This window comes from Podarcis melisellensis, assembly GCF_964234715.1.
Source record: "Podarcis melisellensis genome assembly, chromosome: 3".
Classification (NCBI taxonomy): domain Eukaryota; kingdom Metazoa; phylum Chordata; class Lepidosauria; order Squamata; family Lacertidae; genus Podarcis; species Podarcis melisellensis.
The window spans coordinates 94,962,832-94,982,366 of record NC_138530.1 but is presented as its reverse complement, the minus strand read 5'-3'; positions in this window follow the sequence as shown (position 1 = coordinate 94,982,366).

Sequence of the window (19,535 nt, the reverse complement as noted above, 5' to 3'; positions counted from 1 at the left end):
ATCTCAGTTTACAGTACTGGTGAAAGTCCTTGGAGAGTTGCTTCCAGGCCGTGTATATGGAGAGGCAAAGAGGGGCCTGGGTGTGTTGAAATTATTAGCAGTCATGTCTATTACTTCCAGTGGGCCTACTCTGAGTAGGACTAGCACTGGCTGCAACCTGGAATGCCTCAATTCCTAGTCAGGTGCTCATGATGGGCTTGATGAACCACATGAGGATGAGCAGCGTCCCCATCACCTTCCATGTATTTGAAGGTGGCTTTTCGCTGTGGGTGTGTTGGGTAGCTTCCTGTATTCAGAGAGGCACCCATGCATTTGGGAAGGCTGATTCCCCAGGGCTCTAAAATACACAAAAGCTATTGTGAGTCCAAGAGGAGGGCCGTCTTAAGCATATCAGGTGCCGTGGTGCAAAGATCCCTCCGGCGTCGTCCCCCCTTCTCAGAGTTGTCGACCTTTTCCTCTGCGGGGATCCCAATGGTTCTATCCCAACTTGATCCCAATGGTTGCCATTAATTTGATTTTGAATTGATTTTAGAATGCATTTCAATTAATTGTGATTTTATGTAAACTGTGTTACTTTTATTGTTGTTAGCTGCTCTGAGCCAGGCTTTGGCTGTGGAGGGCTGGATATAAATACAGTGGTACCTTGCAAGACGAATGCCTCGTAAGATGAAAAATTCTCAAGATGAAAGAGTTTTTCATTTTTTGAGTTGCTTCGCAAGACGGATTTCCCTATGGGCTTGCTTCGCAAGACGAAAACGTCTTGCGAGTTTGTTTCCTTTTTCTTAAAACCGTTAATACCCAGGGAATCCATGCTTCGCAAGACAAAAAAACTTGCAGAATGAAAAAACTCGCAGAACGAATTAATTTCGTCTTGCGAGGTACCACTGTAAAATATTATTATTATTATCACTCTCCTCCCATGGAGGCTTGGGAGGCAAGCTGCATGCCCTCCAGCCATATTGTTGACAGGGCAAAGCTGGCGGGCATGCAGGGAAAGGGGAGGCCACCGGCAAAGCCATGCAGCTCCCCCACTCACTGGGGCGCCCCTGAGAGGCCAGCGCCCTGGCACAACACGCCAGTAAACCCGATAGAAAAGACGGCTCTGGCTTCTTCACTGCAGAGAGTTGCCCTTAAGCATGTGATGAGTGAATATTGATGTGAATGGCGATAGGGTGTGTGCTAGCAGATTTGTGCACACATGTTAAGCCCCATCACGAGCACCTGAATATGGTTTAAAGTATACCAGTACATTATTATTTAGAATTGATGAACACTTACACTTTGATATTTGTCCTCCAGGATCCTGTGAGAGGAAGTGCAGCATATAAATTTAGTTAGTTAGTAGTTTGTTGCCATTGTTGTTAATCAGCAGCTGTACAATCCACCATGTTTAGAGGGTGCTGCGGAGTGATAACACGCAACTGTTTAGGAGAAGGGTGTTAAAAATTTGCAATGTGCGCAAAAATAAAAAAAATCTGCATGGTGGGTTAGGATTTGCCTTTGCCCATTCATTGGCTTTGTACTCTGGGCACTGGCTGGGCTTCCTTCTTTCTGAAGGTGTAGCTGTGACAAGCAGCCTCTCTGTCTTCCCGCACGCCAGCGTATCTCCAAGAGACTTGCTCGTCCCGCTGCATGTAATGTCTGTTAAGTGCATTTGTACATTGCAAGATCCGGGGTGAGATTTAACAGCGGCAAGCGGTTGCCAAGGGGGAGCATCTCTGCTGTAAGCAGTCTGCTCGGTCTCAAGCTACATCATGTCTTTTCAGCCTTTCTCAAGTTTATCAGAGTTATGCAGCTGTTGCCTCTGCTGGAGAGAGTGCCAAGGAGACATAATGAGGTTACACTGAACTCTAAACAGTGGTGTGTACGGTGGGGTTTTTCTTTTTTAAAGGAATAAGAAAGGAGGAGGAGGGGAGACTTTCAGAGGAAATTACAGAGTACGACAGCTGAAACCACAGCCAGTCTTCTTGGTTATTTACATAACATTATTTTAAACGATTTGCATTAAGTTTTTCCTTTGAAAAGTGGCCCTTGCTGGAAAAAGCTTAAGTGTTCTGACCGTGATCCATAAATTGCTCGCCCAGAAAATCTTTATTAATTTGAAGGCTGTTTTCATTTTTTCCCTTCCCCCCTTCCTTCCTTCCTTCCTTCCTTCCTTCCTTCCTTCCTTCCTTCCTTCCTTTCTTTCTTTCTTTCTTTCTTTCTTTCTTTCTTTCTTTCTTTCTTTCTTTCTTTCTTTCACTGCTGCATAGCATGATGGGAGCTGGACTTCCTTTCAATGCAGGGATGAGAAATTTGTCTCCCTTCAGGTGTTGTTGGACTCCATCTCCCATCAGCCCCAGACAGCATGCCTAGTATTCAGGGATGATGGGAGTTGTAGTCCAACAACATCCAGGGGGCCCCAGATTCTCTGTCCCAGTGTTACTATAATACCTGTGAGGTTTGACTTAAATTGTGTAACATTTAAGTTGCAATCCTGAACACAGTTACCTAGGAATAAGTCCAGTGGAACTCAGGCTTACTTTTAAGACTCTAAGTAGACAAGTGTGGAATTGTGTGCTTAGGTAAAAAAACTATACACAAACCCCCTCTCAAGTGCCCATATTTTCCAGGGACAGTCCTGAAATTACAGAAGCCATTCCAGCTTCTGATTTGATCCTGAAATGTCCCTCTTTCCCTCACCAGTGCCACAGTCAATTTTCATTTGTGGAATGTTGGAGAGTACGTACATATCAACCTTGGAGTAAGTCCCATTGAATATCGTGTGACTTCATTTGGAGTAACCATGAACAGGATTGCACTGCTATTAGTTGTTTCACTCCAGAAACAAAATGAATGTTATGAGCTAGCCAAGTCTTAAGAAACTTTGAGTTTAAGATCAAGTGCATCAAATGATTGAGTTGAGCGCTGCTGAGGTATTTCCCCCTGAGATCAGTGGACCTTAAGCAAGGCTCCCTTTTGCCTTAAGCATTTGTTGTGTTAACATAGTTCAACCCACACCTTCAATCAGTAAATATGAGGGCCAGTTTACAAGGCACCTCTTTCTGTCTGCTAGCATCAGGGCAAATGTAGTGCCTGTAAGGTAGAGGGTGGGTAATGCAAAGCAGACTTGTCATTCCATTAGCACCACTCTTGGCCAGATGTAAGAGGGCCAGGCAAGAGTGTCAAAACCTTCAATGGATTTTCCATTTGTTGCAACAGCTGACCATACACTAAGTTCAGCCAAAAACAAAATGACACACTCTGCAAATCAGGAACCGGTGGTTTCATTTTCATTTGTTTTTAGGAGGTCTTGCAAACTGATGCAGAATTATCGAGAACTTGAGATTTAAGGTTGAGAAACAGAAATTGTCCAATTTGTCCATCTCTGCTGCTGCCTGCTGCCAGCCCTGACAGGTTTTGTAGATTGTGACTCAAGATGTTCAGATGTTCAGTTTTCATTACATTGTACTGGATATATTGTTTCTAATAATACTGTCCCCCCCCCCTTTTTGCTTCAGTTCAGATTTTGCATAAAAGTGGCTAGGGAAACCCAGCCAGATGGGCAGGGTATACATAATAAAATTATTATTATTATTATTATTATTATTATTATTATTATTATTATTAATGTGGGTGAAAAAGGATTTAATCACATCGTGTCAGAGTTAAAAAAGTGGAAATGAGAAGGTTTCTTTTTCTTTCAGCCAGTATTTCTCTATATACGTTTAAACCTATTACAAAACATTTAGTGGTTCTAAGATTGTTCCGTGTTGTGTTGAAATTTAATACAAAGAAAGCATTTCCCTTAAGGCTTCCTGCACTCGGCTCTTATGTGGATAAATGGAAACCTTAATTCTGTTACTAAGCATTTTTCATATGGAGTCAGTTAGAAGACAGGACGGTCAGCCAGGAATCAGAGGTTTCAAATATTCATCCAAATGTAACGTTGAGATTGACAGTGAACATAGACTTTCTATTGCTTATTCAGATTTCATTACTTTCTGTATTTAGAAACCATAGCCTCTGTAAGATGAAGAGGCAAATTATGTTCAAATTAGCATTCTTTCAGAGTTAGTATTTATGGCAATTATGGAGTAGCATAAGCCAAAAGCTGAGTCAGAACCAGATTTATTATTATTATTTTAATCCTTCCGGGCTCTTTATAATTCTCTTAACTTAAGATTTCAGTTTTTTCCACCCTCTGTTGCTGGCTGGAAACCTAAAACCTTTTAAATATCACTAATGGCATACAGACTCAGAAGTGAGTTTCAGGCATGAATGAGCTGTGCTTTTTCATAAGTCTCCTATGTTCAGAGCTACTGACCTGAAGGCACTCTTAAATTGATCCAGGTCACTGGAGTCACTAATTTGTAGTGTGAAGTCCTGAATCTGAAATCTTAGGGACAAAAGAGGGATGGCCTTGTAGGATTAACTGCTCCACTCCCAGCAGCATTGAGTTAGGATCTAACAAAATTGTTAACCCCTGGACCCAACCCCCCTAGCAGTTCTGGGCACGGCACATATATCCTACCACAGAAGACATTTACATCACTTCATAGGAAGATGCCATTGCGAGGGATTGCTAAAGATGATCACATAACCATCCTATATTAGAAATATCAGGTGTGATTCTCAGGTCACAGTTAATGTCACTGAACTGGCTTGCAGAGAAAAGAACCTTGTTGTTTAGTCGTTTAGTTGTGTCCGGCTCTTCATGACCCCCTGAACCAGGGCACGCCAGGCACTCCTGTCTTCCATTGCCTCCCGCAGTTTGGTCAAACTCATGCTAGTAGCTTCGAGAACACTGTCCAACCATCTCATCCTCTGTCGTCCCCTTCTCCTTGTGCCCTCCATCTTTCCCAACATCAGTGTCTTTTCCAGGGAGTCTTCTCTTCTCATGAGGTGGCCAAAGTATTGGAGCCTCAGCTTCAGGATCTGTCCTTCCAGTGAGCACTCAAGGCTGATTTCCTTAAGAATGGATAGGTTTGATCTTCTTGCAGTCCATGGGACTCTCAAGAGTCTCCTCCAGTACCATAACAGAGTGACACTTAGGGAAGACTGGGACAGAAAGGTGGTTGCGGGGAGCTGATCTCTTGTGTTGCAACTTAAGGACAGCCTTGCAGGATGAGGCCAATGCCCCATCTAGTCCAGCATCTTCTTCTCCCAGTGGCCAACCAGATGCCTGTAGGAAGCCCAAAAGAAGCACCTGAGCACATCAGGGCTTTCTGCATTTGTGCTTCTCAGCACCTGGCCTTCAGAGGCACATTGTGGCTTCAGGTTTGTGTTTCATTTTTGAAATATGGCATTCAAATAGGTTATTGGTTATTATTGTAACACGCAGCTCAAGTTCCTCAGTACCCACAGACCACCCTGGTGTTGGGCATTTTAGAACACATGAGCTTGGAAAGAATGCCAGAATACATTAAACTGTATGCGCACTGCCGTTTTTAGAAACTGCTCAACAGCACCTTCCTTCCCTGCATATTGGTTTCAGTAGGTTTCATTCTTGACATTGACCTTTCTTTATCGTTGCTTTTGACAGTTTCATTTCCTTTGTTTAATGTAGTGTATAAGTTTTTGTTGTTGTTAAATATTAACTTCTTAAACTAGTCCTGATGAGAAGTGGGGGGGGGGGAAAGTCCAGTGGATATATACACCCCTTAGCTTCAGCTTTCTACATTTGGCTAGGATGGCAACTATTCAAATCCACAGAGAGTTTAGGATGATCCCATAGCTTAGTGGCAGAGCACATCCATCACATGCGAAAGGTCTCAGTTTCAATTTCTGCTGTCTCCACGTACTGTATCTTCCTTTTTTTCATAGTATTTAGTTGAATGGAAAGCATAGTGAGATTAGTGCTGGGGGGAAATTCAGAATTTCAGGGGTGTGAAATGTGAACTCCCCTGGTTTAAAAAGCACCACCCCACTTTGAACCAGGCATAGAATTTGATCTAGCTTGAACTGGTCCTGTTACCAGCCCAGACACCCTGACAGTTCCCTGTTCCCAAGCTGAAAATGCACACCAAGCTGTCTTAAGACTGAGGAGAGAGAAGGCAGAAGCGTCAGAAGGAAGAACTAAAAAAAATACATGAGCAACCCTGTTGACTTCTCTATCTGGAAACAGAAGATCGTTTTGTGCTGGGGAGCTTGGGGTTTGCAATTCCCTCTGCCTCACAATCTGAACTGGGAGGCAGGAAAAATATAAGCTACAAGCTTTTTAGCTGTCATTTTCTAGCTGTCTCCCTCACTATGTGTGAGATGATCATGTCTTGCCCAAACCTGACAGTGTGTGATGTGATGCCTCATGTTCTGCTCTGCTGTGGACACTATCACATATGTATTTGGGTTTAACATTTGTTTTATTAAAGGTATTTATTAATTCTGCCCTCCATAATATTTATTCTAGGCTTGCTTACAACGCAATTTAAACAAAAAGATAATAGCGCTAGATATGCAGTAAAGCTATTAAAAGCAATCAACAAACAACATAACCAGCACAATGCACAAATTAAAAATAGCAATTATAGCAGCAAAGTAAAAACAAGGAAACAAACATTCTATGCCAGTGTTTTCAAATTACATCATCCTCCCAGCACTGTTTGAAAAGTAGAAGCTGCTCAGACACCTGAGTGGCTAAACATGCTTTATCCTGAAGCCAAACAGATAATAAAAGTGGCACCAGGTAAGTCTCCTTGGGAAGGGAGTTCCAGAAACATAGGTCACAGATGAATAGTATTATGAGGAATGGGCAGGGGTGCCAGGTATGCCCTGCCCCACATAATTGATCACAAGACGCAACACACACACACACACAATTTGAATGGGAATATCCATGAACTTTGGGGGGTTTGGGCTGTTCAAATATTTTATTAGGGGCCCAAAGGAACCTCAGCCCCTAGGAGCTGGTTCCTAGGGGAACGGGAGAGACACAGGATGCTGTCTTATCATTAGTTCAATCTAATGATACCCTGTCAGCCTACCCTGACTGACAGCTCTCCAAGGATTCAGATGTGGGCCTCTCCCAGCCCTACCTGGGGACTGAACCTGACCTTCTGCATACAAGGCAGATTCTCTTACCACTGAGCTATAAGAGGAGCTACCTCTTTATATATCTCCTGAGAAAACTCTATGTGAGACAAGAAGCAACAGTTTGAACTGGATATGGAACAACTGATTGGTTCAAAATTGGGAATGGAGTACGACAAGGCTGTATATTGTCTCCTTGCTTATTTAACTTACATGCAGAATACATCATGCGAAAGGCTGGACTGGATGAATCCCAAGCCGGAATTAAGATTGCCAGAAGAAATATCAACAATACTTTTACCATGAATTTGACAAAACTGCGGGAGTCAGTGGAAGACAGGAGTGCCTTGCATGCTCTGGTCCATGGGGTCACGAAGAGTCGGACACGACTAAATGACTAAACAACAACAACAACATCCTCTGGTTTTCTCATAATATCTAGTTATGGCACCTCCCCCCCCCCCTTGCCATGCTGGAGAGGGGGTTTGCGGGAGGTGGGAGTTATAGCTGAAAAGAGAAGGATTAAAGCTCTTCTCTCCATTGCTGAAGTCCAGATCTGGATTGGGCCTCCTGTGCTTGCATTTGAGTAGCCCCACCACCACCACCACATATATAGCACTAGGCTGCTAAAGACATATCTCTTTAACCTGGTCTTTAATGCCCATGAGAGGTATATTTTAGGGCTGTTATTCTGAGGGCCCACTGTTTTTAACTGATTTAATGTTGCAGCCCACCCTGGGACCTTATAGTGAATAAATAAATGGACTGCAAGTCATTCTGGCAGGGAATTGTCTGTCCTACTCCATGTAGTGTGAAACAGAATTTAAAGTACTTAATTCCCACCACTACTATGAAGTCAAAACTGCAAATGTGAATGTATTGTGGGGAGCGGGGGGAAGGGAAATTTCTTCCTCATCTTTCTGGCTTCTTATCTCTGTGATAGCAGTATACACATAGCTGCATCTGTTGAGCCAATCAACAACACCTGTTGCAACTTTTAAAAAGCGTGAATTTGTAACGCCACCAAATCCTTTTGCACCAGTCATGTCACAGACTCATCTCCTTCAATATGCACACCCCCAGAATTGTATGATGAGTACAAAATGTTGACCAGTAATTGCTTTGTGCCTTAAGGATACAAGAAATATTGGTTGTTGTTGCTTTTTAAAAAACAACAACAACAACAACAACGCTTTGTCTTCTTGGTATCATAGGTGCAGAAAAGCCATGTGCATTTGAAGTCCGCTAAAACTGTGCCAAAATGAGGGTGAAATCATTACACCGATTATTATTTTTTTAGGAGGGACAGAATGAAGGCCACTGGTAGAAGGAAACCATTATTTGGTTTATTTCATCTGAGGAGCACAAACTTGCTAATTTTTGTTCTGTTTTGTTTTGCCATCCCGGGTAAAAAGATGGCTTAAAGCTATGCTAGAAGCAAGCTGTGGGCAATGCTATTTAAACGCATTCTGTTGCTATGCAGAAAGGCAGAATTTTGTTCAGCTGGACTCTGTTTGAGAACAGGAACACATCTAATGTGCCTGTAACATCAGGGCATTACAGAAATACTAATAAAACTGATGTACATTTTAAAGAGTAGAACACAGCCACATCAGCTGTGGTTACGGGTTTGATTTGCAAAGCAGGAACCACAATAAAGCCCATTTCCTTCTATCAGATGTGATGATTAATATGTGGTAGTTTGAGACTCTGGGGTTTTTTTGTTATGGTTTTTTTTTTTTTTTTTTGCTGCTCTTTTAACTGATCAGGAGCCAAAGCTTGTGGCTATATAATTACATTAGCTGGAAAATTAATGCAGGAAATGGCTTGTTGATTCAACTGGATTTGAAAAAAAGAAAAGTATCTTTGAATGCACTTTTTAAATCTCCAGCCCCCACTCCCCCTCATTTTAACTTGGTGCCAAAAAAATTAGATCTAACTACTTCTTTGCAGTTTTCTGACCTGAGGGAATTCTCCCCACCTCCCCACCCCCAGCCTTTGCTATGTGCGGCTTTTATACCAAAATACAGGAATCTCAGGGGGGTGTTATCCATCAATGGCTTTTTCACCAGTGCAAAACATTTCTGCTTGCATAAGGCAGGGCATCCCATTTTCACCACTATCCTCCCTTATCTACTTCTGCTCCTTCCCCCAAGAGTTCCTAAACCTCCAGGGTTGGCTTTTAGGGTGTACATGGTGGTTTTCAGGAGGCAATAATAAATTAACAACAAAAACAATGGTATTGTCATAGGTGATGAAATCTGGAAGATTTTGAAGCATGCATTTTGGGATCTCATGATGGGTCTGTACAGAATTGTGTTGAGGAAATGGCGAGATATGTGTGAGATTTAGTTAGCGCTCTCTCTCTCTCTCTCTCTCTCTCTCTCTCTCTCTCTCTCTGTATGTAGTATTGTTTTGTCATTGGCATAAGTTATGCCAGATAACTGTGTGATGGGAGTGACTGTTTTGTCAGTATTTTATTTAAGTTTTTAAACTTCTATAAGGGATGGCCACAGGTTCCTCTGCTGGGGCAGACCTGCTGAAAGTAATGAACCCAAGCTGGTCATGTATAGTAATTTAAATAGGTCTACTCCGAGTAACCCTAGCATTGACTGCCACCCTAGTTCTCTGTTCCAATCAGAAGGTCAGCAGTTCAAATCCCCACGATGGGGTGAGCTCCCGTTGCTCGGTCCCAGCACATCAAAGTTCAAGTCGATAAATAGGTACCACTCTGACGGGGAGGTAAATGGCATTTCTGTGCACTGCTCTGGTTCACCAGAAGTGGCTTAGTCATGCTGGCCACATGACCCGGAAGCTGTCTGTGGACAAATGCCGGCTCCCTCGGCCTATAAAGCAAGATGAGCGCCGCAACCCCAGAGTCATTCACAACTGGACCTAAAGGTCAGTGGTCCCTTTACCTTTTACTATATTCAGGCAAACAGCTTGTTTCAACAGAATGGACATTCTGGGGATGCCCATTAAAAAAACCTCTTCCATCTTTTCAGGCTGAATTTTTAGGTATACCTAATGTGTAGGAAAAGCGAAATCTGCACATCAAAACCGCCTCATTACAAAAACCATGGCATAGCTTGACTATGGCTGAGGTAGTCTCCACATGAACAATAAAGCTTGCTGACATGGAGACCACCACAAGCATCGTCATCAGGAATGAGCACAAGCACTCAGATTCTTTTCTCATTAGGTTCATCATAAGAGCATGCACAAGTTTCCCTTGGGCTTTGGTTCACTTTGCTACATGGGAATTAGCAAGTGGTATTATGCCTGATGGACTGGTGACCAAGATATAGGTCCTACTTGAGGAATTCCCATGTGTACAACTGGTTGACCACTGTGAGAATTGGAAGCTGAACTAGATAAGCCTCCGGTCAGATCCAGGAGGTCTCTTGTGTTCTTATGTACATCCTTTTTTAAAAAAACCCTCCAAGCCAACATTTGAACTTCTGTAAAGGTATGTGAAATTTATATATTATATATCAGAATGACTGCACATGGCATATTTTTCTGTACTTTTTATCACGGTCTCTGTGGGAAAGCTAGAAATAGATTCAGCTACTCTTTCAAGTATAGCTGGTAAGGTGACAGAAATAGAACATTAGAAAAACAAAACAGAGGGCTTACAGAGCACATAAACATTAACTGTATTTATTACCTCTCTGGGGTTTTTTTGTTTTTGCTATTTTCTTCCTTCCTCTAAAACTGACATTCCCCGCCCCATAGAGAAATGCATTTCATAGCTTTCAGGAAAACTCTGTTCAATGGAACTGAATAGCACCCATACTTATTTCCTCATGGCTGTGTGTGTAGTATTCACCATTATAAGTGAGGACCTCTTTTACATGCACTTGGAGCTGTGTAATGGATGACTGGAAGAACAAGCCAAACAGTTAAGGAAGAAAGTGGCCTCTGGAAGTATGCTGGGCCACTTGGCCCTTGGTATTGTGGAAGAGCTGGAGAAACCATTGCTTTAATTTTCCAGCTGCATTCATACTAGTTTAAGATACAAATGGTAGTGCCCAAGGTTTCTGAGCGACTCCACAAACATCCTCTATACTATATATTTGGATTTACGGAATTGGAGCAGAGGTAGTGAGTGACGGTGAAGGAGGCCTTCACATCTAAAGAGTTGAACAAGTATAGATGATGTCTTGTCATGGTAAATGGTGAAATATGTTGTTGGAAGCAGTTGTGGTCTGTTCAGAGAGTTACCATGATCATGCCCCTGTTTTGACAGGGGAGAAAAATGTCCTGGTACTGCATACTGGTGTGTACTGCCAGAAAAAAAGCACTGGGAGCCACAACAATATTGTTGAATGGAACACAAGAGGCAGTGGGTGGGTGGTGAATTTTAATGCACAGGGCACCACTGAAATTTGAGATCCCAAAGTCCCCCACTGCCCCATGTCAGGATGGCGTGTGGGGGAGGGGTTCCTTGGTTGTGGAGCCCAAGTATTTGGCTCCAAGGTCCAAGCGTAATGCACTTCTCCATGGGATGGGGGGAAGCCTGTGGACTACAGTTCCCATCATCCCTGGCCATACTGGTTGGGGCTGAAGGGAGTTGGAGTCCAACAATATCTGGAATGCCATGGGTTTCTGCCATTGATGAGCATTAGAGTTCAGCCCGCAAAACTCAGATACTTACTGGTCCTTGGAAGTTCACTGGGTGTTGCTTTAACCTGCATTGCAGGGGGTTTGACTCTACGTTGGGGCAATCATTTCTCTCTGATGATTTGAAGTATGAAATTGAGGAATGTACAACATTGCGTAATCTGAACTTTTGTTGAATCCTGGCCATTAGGGTCTATCAGGCTTGTGTGCTACTATAGGAGGAGAGCTGTTCTAAATGGAAATGTGTAAAGCTGCACTGATGTGGAGGAGACCTTTTCATTTTACGTTTTAGGACTTGTCAAATCATGACAACCCAGCTGCTTTGCTGTCACCTGCCTCTGGGGATATGGTTAAACATTGCCTGTGCATCAAAGCGCCTGGGAAGATTTTAATTCCCCGCCCCTTTTAAAAGCTGGTGTTTAGAAGCAGTTATCACCATGTTTCAAGTGCTCCAGGGGGCAGGCTAGTCTTGTTCAATGTAGTCAGTGACATTTCTCCAGCCTCCCCCTCCCCTCAGTAAATAATGGGGGGGGGCAGCATGAGACAGTGGCAATAATTTACACAAATAAAATAAAGCCCAAACCTCTCAACGTCCTCAAAAGGCAAGAGGGAAAAAGGCCTGCAGCCAGCATGCCCCCTCAATAAAATCTAGAATGATGTGTTAAATCAGCAGCCAAAGTGTTATATAAAAACATTACAGTATTGCCTTATTTAGTCACATACTTTTATAACAAACCTCCTTAAGTAGCTTTTCATTAAAAAAAAAGTATGGTATCAATTTTCGCATCGCACTGTGAGCTTCAGGCTGAGATTTAACTTGGTCTGTGCTGTTGCTCTTTATCCCTCAGAGTCCCCTGCCCCCAGTCCTCCCCCCCCCCAGTCTGCCTTTCTTTTTTCTTCTGGGTAAAGTCTACAAATGATCTGAAGGAAGGATTCTGGTGGATACGGTGTTGCTAATTTACAAAATCTCTGCCTTTTTAGAGATTATTCTGTTGAAATTAGTGTAAGCGTTGGTGATCCCAGATAAGAAGAAAGAGCGTTAGCCTGCTTATACGTTTCTTCTGAAGTCTGAAAATCCAATTTAGAGTCCAAATTTAACATGATTTAGGGGGACTCCTGCTGAGTTATCGGAAACTTCATAACTAAGGACTGAAATATCACAAATGGGCTACAACTCAGTATTTGGTTTCCCCGCCCTCTTTGGTGCATAGAATTTGGAGGTTGAAGAGGATTGGTGCTAGCTTTTTCAAAGCTGCTGGGTGGCCTGTGTTATGACAACACTGCTGTGCGTAGGTGTGTGAGAAGGCAACTCCATAAATCAAAAAGGAAGAATTCTTGTTACACAGAGAGGCTGCCACACACACACACACCATACATTTAAAGTGCTTGTCTTTCTCTAAAAGAGCTATAATTCCCAGCACCCTTTACAAACTACAGTACACATAATTCTTTGGAGGAAAGTCCCCTCTTGCCATAGGTTGAACTGCCTCCCTAAGTCGTTTTTATTTACAGTCATACCTCGGGATAAATACGCTTCAGGTTAAGCACTTTCGGGTGGCGCTCCGCAGCGACCCGGAAGTAACAGAGTGCGTTACTTCCGGGTTTCGTCGCTCGGGCATGTGCAAACGATAAAAATGATGTCACACACACAGAGAGACGTGCTGTCGCGTCTTACATTCTGTTCAGGATGCGAACGGGGCTTCGGAACGGATCCCGTTCGCATCCCAAGGTACCACTGTATTTTGCTAACTTAAACTGTAGTTTTCTTCTTCCCCTCATAAATACAACTGGGATTATAGAAGCATTGTTGAATGTGTTGTGTACACTCATTCTGCTTTTGTCTCTGTTCATGGATTTTTCCATTTTTATAGTGCTTCAGAACTGAGGGTGGCATTCAAGTAATTATTTCTGTCAGCGCAAGGATTTTTGTTTGCGCAGTGGAATTCTTCCTGTCTCTTCTCCTGACGTTCCCTCACCAGATCTGCCCTGGAGGGTTTGGGGAACCCCCAGAACAGATTTAGGGGTGCATGTGGGCAGAAGAGAAAGGAAAGTTCTGTTGCACAAGCAGAAATCTTTACATTGGTGGAATGAGTTAGTTGGATACCACCAATTGGGGTCAAAAATGTGCTGTGAACAATGTCCATTTCAGGCCATTTTCAATTTCCCTGCCAGCCTGAAATCACTCTAATTGAGGGTCGCTGTTCTCTTATAACAGAAATGTGTATATAGGCTCCCACTGTTTCTCCATGAGAGAGTTTTTGTTTTTGTTCTAAATCGGAGACAAATTTTGTTGCACTGTTGGTGTACTTCATTCAAAATATTAGAGGAGCAAAGGCAAATCTTGTGGCAATTTCAAAACCAACAGTTTTACTGCAATCCCAGCAAAATAATTAGAAGCTGCACATATATTCCTCTAGGAACTACTGTGTGGTAAGCATTCTTGAAATTCAATGGAAACCTATCATTCTTTCTTTAGAGATTTCCATGCCAGTTCATCTCTGCCTGCAAAGAGGGTTATAATGGTTTGGTTAACTCTGCTTTAAATACTGTGTTGTTGTTTGCAGGTTGTTGATACTGGATATTGAAGAGTCAGGTTCTTCTTAGAGCAGGGGCAGGGAACCTTTTCTCCCCCAGCCAGAGGGCTATCTCCAGTTTGGGGCAGCTTTTGAAGGTCACATTCTCTGTGAGGGTAGGACTCAAAACAATGACTTCAAAATTACAAGAAAGGAGATGCTGACGAAACACCAGGAAGAACTTTCAGACAGTAAGAGCTGTTCAACAGTGGAATGGTCTCCCTCAAGAGGTTGTGGACTCTCCTTCCTTGGAGGTTTTCAAGCAGAGGTTGGATGGCCATCTATCATGGATGCTTTAGCTGCGATTCCTGCATTGCAGGGAGTTGGGCTAGATGACCCTTGGGGAACATTACAACTCTACATTTCTGTGTTTCTAGGATATACTAGTGATGGGCAGGGCCAATGTGGGCAAAGCAACTAATGTAAATTTTACCTTTGTAAAGTAGGCTAGATTAAAAACACACAGACCCACAGAGCCAGTGTGGTGTAGTGGTTAAGAGTGGTAGACTCGTAATCTGGTGAACTGGGTTCGTGTCTCCGCTCCTCCACATGCAGCTGCTGGGTGACCTTGGGCTAGTCACACTTCTCTGAAGTCTCTCAGCCCCACTCACCTCACAGAGTGTTTGCTGTGTGGGAGGAAGGGAAAGGAGTTTGTTAGCCGCTTTGAAACTCCTTCGAGTAGTGATAAAGCGAGATATCAAATCCAAACTCCTTCTCCTCCTTCTCCTCCTTCTTCTCTAACCTCCTCCATCTAGGCAACCCAAGAGGCATTGTCAGAGTTCGAAGACACATCCCAACCTAGCAAAAGTACTCAGAATACAAAGAAGGGAGAGTGATGGGCGTGATCAAAGGAGAGGAGGTGTGGCATGGGCAGAATTCCAAGGGCCAGTTAGAGGGCTTGGAGAGTGGCATGTGGCCCCCACCTGTCATTTCCTACCCCTGCCTTAATGACTAACGTTTGATCTTCCTCTCTGCTTCTCTCTCTCTCTCTGTCTCTCTCTATGCAAACTATTCCTCCTACATTTGCCTGGGAGTAAGTCTCACTGAGCACAAGAATCAAGGCTTGCCAGGCCACACATGCTAGAAATAAGAAGTTCAAGTCGCCTTCATGAAGGTCTTCACAAGAATAAACTAAGACAAAGTCCTTAAATGCCAAGACATATAAGGTTGGAAAGCTTGCTACTTTCAAACAACTCGTTGGTCTAATAAAAGATCTTTTCTTTTTCCCTGTTGCCCTTTCTTTGCTTCTCATACTGAAAAATGTCACTCCAGTCATAGATAAGAAAAGATTAATGGAGTCTCTGGGAGACCCAGGAAAAGACCAAAGGCAATGACACTCTTCAGTAGTCAGAGCAAGCAGCTGAAATGTGGGAAGATTATTTCCAATTACCCATTGATACAATTATGGTCATGTCTACCAAGGCTTAAGCTGGGTAGAGGTAGGTCTTCTTATTGTGACAATTTAAAAAGGAACTAAATCTCCCCATTCCTGTCGCACTAAGTAGGTGTGAGGTAAGAATACTTTGATTAACTGCCCAGGCAAAATATATTTGGAATCTGTTAAGTTGGAGGGTGGGAGTCACTGTGAATAGTTTATGCCTGTGGGTGCTCTCTGAATTATTGAGCATATTCTTCTCTTTCCTAATATTTTTCAGGAGCATCTTTGGAATGGAATAGCTGTGTGTGCTGCAGAATAATAATAATAATAATAATAATAATAATAATAATAATAATAATCCTCTTAATGGTGGTCCATGCAAAACAATTGGTAATATCCAAATGCAGCTCTTACTTCCATGCACCCACTCAAATGGATTCTCCCCCCCCCTACACAAGACCCATAAAGTAATAGTTGTGAGGGTCCAACAGTGATTTGTTTTATCATATCCTTGCAGATATTTCTGCTTAAGACAGAGATGCCCAGGCGTCAGGTTTGTGGGATCTATTTTGTTTTTTCTCCACACTTAAATCTACCAAGGAGCTGCAAAATGGTGGCTGTGAGTGTGGAGACAAATGCAGATGGCGACTAGGATGGAGACAATTTCTCCCTGCATCCTCTGAGCCACAAACTGAAATAGCTTGTACAGACAATTGCAGCTCTACAGAGGAGTTACTACAGATTGGGAAGTCTAATACAGAGCTTTAAAATCAGCCAGTACAGCTGCACAAAACCAGGTCATAGCCAACAGAGTACAATTCCTATTTTACAGGCAAGAAATGCTGAGTTTGAGAGAAACATACAGCAAAAGGTCAGCAATCTCGGAGATTTTTCTTTATTTTAAAATGTGGGTATTGTTCAATTATTGGGAGTGAGATACACAGCAAACACCCAGAGAACTATCAGCAGATTTTGATCCAACGTGCACTCACCCTGGTTTACAATGTGTTGTGTGACAACGTTTGTGACGTACAATAAAGATTTGATTTAATTTGTGTTGTTAGGAGGACCCTATTCCCCTCACATTGTTAAACTGCTCAGAATTGTAGTTGTTTGAGGGGAATTGGGGGTCTCCTGAGTCAACCTCATTTCCTTGAATAAAGAGTTAACTGCACTGACACCATGTGATTTATTGCTCACATGCTCCTTAAGAAGTAGAATTAGGGTTCAGTTTTAAGTCCTGGTTCTGGCTGTGGGGGAAGTATAGTTGGTGGTGACTTGTTTTAGAGGACTGAGGCCTATCAATATTAAACAGCTGGAATGAAGTAGCTACTAGAGGAGTAGGACTGCTGTATCCCATAAAGGTAAAGGGACCCCTGACCCTTAGGTCCAGTCGTGACCAACTCTGGAGTTGTGGTGCTCATCTTGCTTTATTGGCCGAGGGAGCCAGCGTACAGCTTCCGGGTCATGTGGCCAGCATGACTAAACCGCTTCTGGCAAACCAGAGCAGTGCACGGAAACGCCGTTTACCTTCCCACCGGAGCGGTACCTATTTATCTACTTGCACGTTGACGTGCTTTTGAACTGCTAGGTTGGCAGGAGCAGGGACCGAGCAACGGGAGCCCACCCCGTTGCGGGGATTTGAACTGCTGACCTTCTGATCGGCAAGTCCTAGGCTCTGTGGTTTAACCCACAGCGCCACCCGCGTCCCTCTGCTGTATCCCATACCCTTCAACATTTCTCCAATGAAAATAGGGACGTCCCATTACATAGTGATAATTTTACTATTTATACCCTACACATCTTATTGGGTTGCCCCAGCCACTCTGGGCAGCTTCCAACACATATAAAAACATTAACAACAACAACAACAACAATTTATTATTTATACCCCGCCCATCTGGCTGAGTTTCCCCAGCCACTCTGGGCGGCTCCCAATCGAGTGTTAAAAATACAGCATTAAATATTAAAAACTTCCCTAAACATGGCTGCCTTCAGATGTCTTTTAAAGATAGGATAGCTGCTTATTTCCTTCACATCTGAAGGAAGGGCTTTCCACAGGGTGGGCACCACTATCGAGAAGGCCCTCTGTCTGGTTCCCTGTAACCTCACATCTCACAATGAGGGAACCACCAGAAGGCCCTTGGCGTTGGATCTCAGTGTCAGGGCTGAACGATAAAACAGTAAACATTTTTTTAAAAAAAAACCTTCCCTATACAGGATTGCCTTCAGAAGGCTGAGAGGTTGGATAACTCCATACCCTCCAACATTTCTCCCATGAAAATAGGGACATCCTAAGGAAAAATGGGACATTCCAGGTTCAAATCAGAAACTGGGAGGGCTTCTCTAAATCAGGGACATCCCTGGAAAATAGGGACAATTGGAGGGTATGGTATCCTGAGGGTTCCCATTACCAGTGGTGTAGCGTGGGGGGTGCAGGGGGGGGCCGGCCGCACCAGGCGCAACATCTGGGGGTTAGGGTTAGGGGGCGCAAATCCACGGGTTAGGGGGTGCAAATTACTTGCCTTGCCCCGGGTGCTGACAACCCATGCTACGCCACTGACCATTACCTGTTTAGCTCAGCAAAGTCTACTGGTAAGTTCTTCTGGGTTTCAGTCTCATCACGCTGCGTAAAAAGGCAAGCCTCTTTCAAACCCTTGACTTTAAACTCAGCATTGCACACTGAACCCTGAAGGCTTCTTCCTTACTCCCTTCACTGGTAAAACAGCATGGAACGGAATGTTTTTCTGTATCCGCCACTTTTATACTCAATACTCCCCTCTTACAAGCTGCTCTTCTGCTTACGGGGTTCAAAATGTGTCTGCAAGAGCAATCGTGAGGTTGAAACCAGGAGGTGTGGGTGAGAAACGAGTGCTTTAATAGGGAGGGGGGAAATGGCTGGTGGGGAAAGAGTTAAACCTTCCGATTTCCCCCCACTCTAAATCGCTCCCTCCTCAAACAGCCTTTCCCACTCCTTCTTTATTAAAATGTCCACTAGGATTTAGTTGCACTCAAATGCATGTAATGTTTTATTAGGTCCTTAGTATGATTAAATAAATTGAGAAATTAAGCTTGCTTTCTTCTTTTTTTCTAATCCTCTTCAGGAGAACTCATGCTAGCATCACAGTCTGAATTAACCTGACACGCTTAAATAAAACACTTCACAAACAGTTCTGACCTCCAGCATGTTAATCTTATTCACGGAATGTTTACCTATAATTATTCCTGCTGCCATCCTTCCCTGAGAGCATAAAACACATGGAAGAAAGAGGAGCTCTTTCTACATTCCCCCCCCCCCCATGTCAATACGCAGGTTTAGTTTAACCGTGACACCTGTACTAGCTTATCAGCAGTTTACACATTAAAGAAACGAGAGAGGGGATATTTTTGGGTGGGTGGGTATGTGTGTGAGAGAGATCACAGTTCAAATTGATTCTTAAATCAGTCTTGAATGTGAGCATAAACTTGTTGAAAAGCTGGAAAATTTCCCCTTAATTAATCCCTTAGAGAATAATTACTGTAGCTGAAAATATAAAATTTAAATCTCCCAGGTGGATTTCTTTATATCAGTCTCATGGAGCACTAATAAAACTTACTACACTTCCTAAGAGCTAATGCACTTGTAAAGTGACCAGAGCATAAAATATTTGTGTAATAATCCAAAAAATATAGTGTGGATCAAGAAGCCCATTTAAATAAACACACCAGAAGAAGTAGTCACTTCCTGATTCTGTACAGTGGTTGAATTTTAAAATATTCATCCTTCCTCCCTTAGTGATGTGGTCATTTATTTCATGGAAATGCATTTATTTCAGATTAGGAGGTGTGCAGAAAAGTCACACCTTTTCTGCCCTGTTCTAAAAAGGAAATGCAGAGATTTTACATGAGTGAATTCATCTACCTCTTACTGTGTCATATACATATGATTTATGCTTTAAACCATATATATG